At 41.3% G+C, this 6,000-nt stretch overlaps 1 protein-coding gene across 2 annotated transcripts in view; it reads right to left on the minus strand.

Annotated features, from left to right (window-relative positions):
- lnx2a (ligand of numb-protein X 2a) overlaps window positions 1–6,000 on the minus strand; it is a 25,314-nt gene extending 19,314 nt beyond the window's left edge. The window contains exon 1 of one of the 2 annotated variants that reach the window (XM_088322355.1): window positions 5,829–6,000. The gene's annotated coding sequence lies outside the window, so the exon portion shown is untranslated. Of the gene's footprint in view, window positions 1–3,326; window positions 3,694–5,828 lie in introns of those variants that run through there. The other variant, XM_088322356.1, reaches the window with a different exon arrangement.

Raw genomic sequence — 6,000 nt, forward strand, 5'->3', positions numbered from 1 at the left:
TAAAAATGAAATTCGATCATCTAAATTTATCCATCTTGCCCTTTCGCTCTCTTTTTTACTCTCACTCTCACTCAACTACCTCATAAATACCAATTTGTGTGTGCGTGTGTTTGAATGAGACTTTGAGAGTCTAAAACGGTTGAACCGTATTTCCTGAAAATTTACATTTTTACACTATAGGCCTCCGAGAGTGTCTTTAGCTAGGTTTTTTGTCAGGACATCCCCAATAAATACGAACAAAAAACATAACCATCCGCTTTTGTGGGGTTTCTTACACCCTCTGTCAGCCAAATTGGGTACTGCAGCTCCCAACCACCAACCACTCCAAGCAGCCAAATCCAATCTTCTACTGAAGTCAACACCAATTTTTTCACAAGTCACTTCACAGGGTGAAAATTGCAGAAAAGTGCAGAAAAATGCAGCCATTAGTTTTAATTTAATTTTAGAGTACACATTAATGCTTCATGTAAAGTATATTTTCTATATCGGGTGACACACAAAAGGACACTGGGGGAAACACCAGCTCCAATATTTATTCATCGTAGTACTTTATTTCCCATTTTATATAATCATGACATTATTCCCAGTTTCGTCTGGCAGGCCGAATCAATGAGCCCGACAGGCCGCATGTGACCCGCGGGCCGTAGTTTGCTTATCATGTATTAGAAGAATAACAACAAGTGTCCCATGATGTCGTCGTGCACGTGAGCCCAGTTGTGTGGCACGCTAAAAAAGCTTGGCGCTGAGATTATGTATCGCTGCCCTTTAATCCGACCCTATAATCTGGTCTTTTTTTTTTTTTGCCCCTGTCCCGCAGCAATCTTCCAATTCCACCGAGAGGGAATTACGAGAGATTGACAAGAAGAGCGAGTGAGAGGGAAAAGCAGGGTTTTAAAACAAAGGAGATTTAGTCTTTTATTTTTAGAAGGGCTGGGCTACCACATTGTTAGTCAGCTATGCAAATACTTTGCAAAAACCTTTTAAAGACTATACACACTGTCACTTTAACCAAAATATATAAAACGTCTAAACACTGTATTTAATTTATGACTTTAGGGTGCACTATTTTAGTGTTAAACACAAAAATTTTAATATTTCTAGGATCTGGAGGCATTGTTTGAGAACTGGCTAGCCCATTAGCAGATATAAAACCACTTAAAAAGGGACAGTGTGTCATGATTACCGATGTGAATCATCTATGCCTGCTCATTTGGCTCCAGCCACTGCTGCCTCTGATTGGCTCCCTGTCCCTTTTTAAACTCAGTCCTGTCAGTCTCCAGTTGTCAGTCTGTCTGCGAACCTCTGTTGATACAAGGCAAGCCTTTTTTCGACCCTGACTCCCGCCTGTCCTGTTTTTGCACCCGTTTTTCCACCTGCCCGTTCCTGATCTACCCGTTTGTTTCCGGCTACGATCTGTTTTGATCTCGACCACGTCTGCTCTCCTGTCTTGAATTCCGACCTGTTTTTGATCCCGACTACGTCTGCTCTACCGTCCCGGCTTATGACCCATTTCCGACCCCGATCACGTTTTGTCTCTCCTGTCGCAGCTACCAACCTGTTTTTCCATCCCTGACACCGCCATCGCCCGCTACGGAAGATCCACTTCCGTATTAGGATCACAAACCGAGTTCGAGAGCGACTTGCTTTCCGCATCCAGCGAACACCAGATCAAGGGAGCAGTCCTTCCTCTTTCTTTCAATAAAACTTGTGGTAAACGTTATGCAATTGGGTCCTGATTCTGTTCTGGTCGTGACACAGTGAGTATAATCAAGCGCCACGTAGTGGTGAAAAAAGCTTTATTACTAAAATAAATATATATTCATACATTATCTTACTGTTCAAAAATCAACCTCTAAATGACCATCTGATATGGCAAATAATCTGTCTTATTTAAATTTAAAGAATATTTTCAGTAAAATAAGCGATAAATACTAAAATGATTTGCCACTTAAGACAATCTTAAATAAATCTAATTTTATCACATTTTTATTACTTTACAAAAACAAATATCCTTTTTAACTGACTGAAAGCATTTATTCAAAAAAATATAATAGAGTAAGCAAAATGATATATTCTGGTTGTGTTTTATATTTTTTATTGCATCCGTTGCAGCCTGGTCATCCTGGAAGGGGGATTACCTCATGTGCAGTCCCTTCTCAGGCTTTCTCCGTTTTCCTCATGTTGAGGTTTTTGAGTTTTTCCTTGTCCTCATGTAGGTTTTAGATCAGGGGATGTTGTAATAATAGTCTGAGGTTTGCAATAGTCTGTGGTCTGTGCAGCCCTTTGAGACTCCTTGTGATTAAGGGTGTCACAAATAAACATGACTTGACTTTTTAATACAGTAAAAGTATCTCTTTTTAATATTTCAAAATAAGAATTAGATTTTTTATTACTTATTTTAACTAGATTTGTTTTGCTTTTTCTTTTGTGCAGTCCACTTTTGAATTTTGTAGTCCAACAATTGTATTATACAAAATACATATGTACTGTATTTTCTGGAGTATAAGGTTCACTGGATTATAAGGCGCACCATCGAATTCCTGGGAAAATTGGGTCGTTAATGTGCGCGTTATAACGTAAAATACAAGATAGTTTATAAAAAAAAGTCAAATAAAAAAATTCGCGGCATGAACAAGTGAAATTTTATCTGAAAGATGACTTTTCTCAAAGTCACGTGTAAAGTCACATTTATTCGTATAACTCCATCCATCCATTAGCTGCGCCGCTTATCCTCAGTAGGGTTGCGGGGGTGCTGGAGCCCATCCCAGCTATCTTCGGGCAGTGGGCAGGGGACACCCTGAAATGGTTGCCAGCCAGTCACAGGGCACACAGGGACAGACAATTTTCTCGCTCATTCATACCTAGGTACAATTTGGACAAGCCAATTAACCTGACAAGCATGTTTTTGGAATGTGGGAGGAAACCGGAGTGCCTGGAGGAAACCCACGCAAGCACAGGGAGAACATACAAACTCCATACAGGAAGGTTCGATCTCATGACCTCAGAACTGTGCCGCACACCCGCTAACCACTGTGCCGCCGTGCCGCCATTCGTAAAACTCTTAATCACAAAATGTCTCAGAGGACCACACAGGCCACAATTACTACATCCCCTTATCAGAAACCTGAGAAACCTGAGAAACCTGAATAACTCAAAAACCTAAAAAAATTAAAAGAGAAATCATGATTATGTCCCCATGAAAAACTAAGCAAAATAAAAAAAAATGCCCCCAAAATAAATCTTGTTCCAAGCCAAAAATAGCAACAGACTCATCCAAAAAAATTCTGGCCGCTTCCTTTCTGTGGAATGTTCCCGAAAGCACGTACCTTCACCCGCACACCTGCCCTCCTCTGTCTGATGTTGTTGCCATGACGACCGGGACGGGTACCAAACCCTGCATCCCGCCTCCCGCATCGCTTGACATTCACGGGATGCCGAGGAAACATGACATGACTGGTCTCCCCGTCTCCTTTTGTCCCGTTTCCTTGGTTACAGTCCCCGTGACAACCTGTCTCCGCTGTCTCCTTAGCTACCAGAGTCCGGCTGTTCATTATTCCAGCCTCTTTTTTTTTAAAGATGCTCTCTATCTCTTTCTCTCTCTCTGTCTCTCTCTCTCTCTCTCTCAGTCTCTCTCTCTTTCTACTCGCCCTGCTTGTGACTGGTTGCTTGTCTCAATCCCTGCAGCTGGACATGAATTAAGCATGAGGACACAAGGCTCCCTCTATTTCCCTTTCCAAACAAAGCTGTGACGTGGTTGTTACCCGACTGTTATTTGTTAACAAAGTGCGATAAAAAATATTTTAGAATAATTCATAGAATAAAGATATCCATGTTAAATGTACATTTTGTTTTGCAGATCGTGAAACTGTAACACATTTACTTAGGAGCTTCCTCCTTTATCAAAGATTTTTGGTTTAAAATCTTATTTTAGAGCTGATGAGATTAACAATGGGTTTAAACTATTTTGGAAGGTTTGGAATCAGTGTTGGGCATGTGACAGTTACGTCATTTAGAAAATAAAGTACTTATCTTGTTATAAATTACCATATACACTTGTAGAAGCTGACTCCCTTCCTATTTCTTGACTTGTGCAATCTTGAGAGCTTCCAAACTAACACGGCAGAGACCCTCCATATCCAGTTCGTCTTTTGTTGTCGAACCACAGGAAGATTTCCTTCTCCATTTGTTGGTACTGTCCAAGAAGTTTTTTTTTCTCTAGGCAAAGTGTATTTCAAAAATAATTTTACAAATAAAAATGAAAGAGTTCAGTGTGAGGTTCCAGCACGCCAACGCCAGCCAGAGGGCACCATGGAACTGATGGCCTATTTGAGCACACTTGGTATAGGTATTTAAGGGCAACATTGACAGACACTCATTGTGGAATGGTTGAATGTTAAGCCCACCTGCACTGCGCTCAAGAAAGCCCTTAACACCCTCCTGCTTTTTAGTAAGATTTTGTAATTATTTCAGCCTTGCTGTTTTATGGACTGTGTTTTTGTTACAGTTTTTTCCATTCCTTACTCTACAGTGCGTTGTCATGTCCTGCATGGTTGTCATGGCGCCCAGCTGGCCCCGCCCCTTGACACCGGCTGAGACGCATTTTCCCGATTACTTCGATGGGTACTTAAACGTGCCTTTTGGAACTGCCCGTTGCTAAATCATTGTTTACTCTTGTTGAAGACCTGCTCATGCCTGTTTAATCTAAGTAATGCCTAGATTGTAATTGCCTGCCTTTGAGCCTGCTTTGTTTTGTTTTTGGTCCGTTTGTGTGTTGGACAACTTTTCTTTCTCAATTAAAGTGACAGATCGTCTACGCAAATGAGTTACAACTTCCTGCTTCCCTGTCCGTTTCGTGACATGCGTCCTGTGTTACTTCCTTGTCCCCATTAAAACTGCGTTTGTAATCTTCTCTGTGCAATATAGTGGTCAGCACTCTTAATGTAAATTATGAGTTTGTTGTTCTTGTATAAGTTATGCCCCCTCCCCACGCACTGCCTACCATTCGGTACTGGCGACACAACCAAATAATTGCAAATAAACTGAACCCCTGATTTCCTTATTTCAATTTGTAAAAGTATGGCTTGGATGCAATTATATAGGGTAGAGAGAACATCAGTAAGCAGAAATTACGTGTTACCATACCCAGTGCTTGAGACAGCGCCACAGTAACTGTATTTTGTTGTATTTTGTACGCCCATCCTTGTAAAATGTTGTGACCAGAGTTGTGTTGCTGGCACATTGAGGGTCGTATGTTGCCTTCAGACCGAAGATGGTTAAAGAACAAAAAACATTGTGATCTGTGATTTGCTTTCAAAAAGAAGCGTAAAGCACCAAGTGCAACGACTATTGAGTAACAAAATGTTATCAATAACGCGTTACAGTACTTGTTAAAGAGAAAACTAATTGTGTTGCAGGAATGCGTACCTTTTTGACGCGTTACTCTTAAACACTGATGATAAAAAATGTTATGAATTTAAAAAAAAAAACAAATCTGTGACGTAATCACACTTGTAGGCACAAGCGTGCTATGGTTTCTTTTTCCAATTGAATCCCAAATGTGGTGACGTCACCCCTTTAACATGTTTTTCTCTTTACCTGTCCTGACCAGATCTCCAAAGTCACTTTTACGTTTTATTATTGTCCTCTATTTTACATCCTGCAGCCTGACCCCCTCCCCAATGCAGTGTCATGATGGGAATGTGCATCAACAAGACCCTCAAAAGCAATGCAAAGACTAAGACAACCGCCCCCTGCCCCCTCTCTTTTGCTCCCTCCCCACTGCTACATACACAATGACATTGTAGACGAGCATGGAGAAGTCACATTACCTAATCCGGATGCTCGTCCGCGCGTTGCATCCTTACCCCGCAAAATAGAAATGGGGCGGCTGTAAATAGTGATGGTGGAGGGTGTCTCGCAACGCAAATTTCACGCACTCGCTGCAAAGTGTCCCTGCAAACCTAAACGCACGTAAACGCCCATCGCTGTCAATCATCTGGA

This window comes from Urocampus carinirostris, chromosome 18 (genome assembly GCF_059441175.1).
Source record: "Urocampus carinirostris isolate Australia breed hairy pipefish chromosome 18, RoL_Ucar_1.0, whole genome shotgun sequence".
In the NCBI taxonomy this organism is placed as follows: domain Eukaryota; kingdom Metazoa; phylum Chordata; class Actinopteri; order Syngnathiformes; family Syngnathidae; genus Urocampus; species Urocampus carinirostris.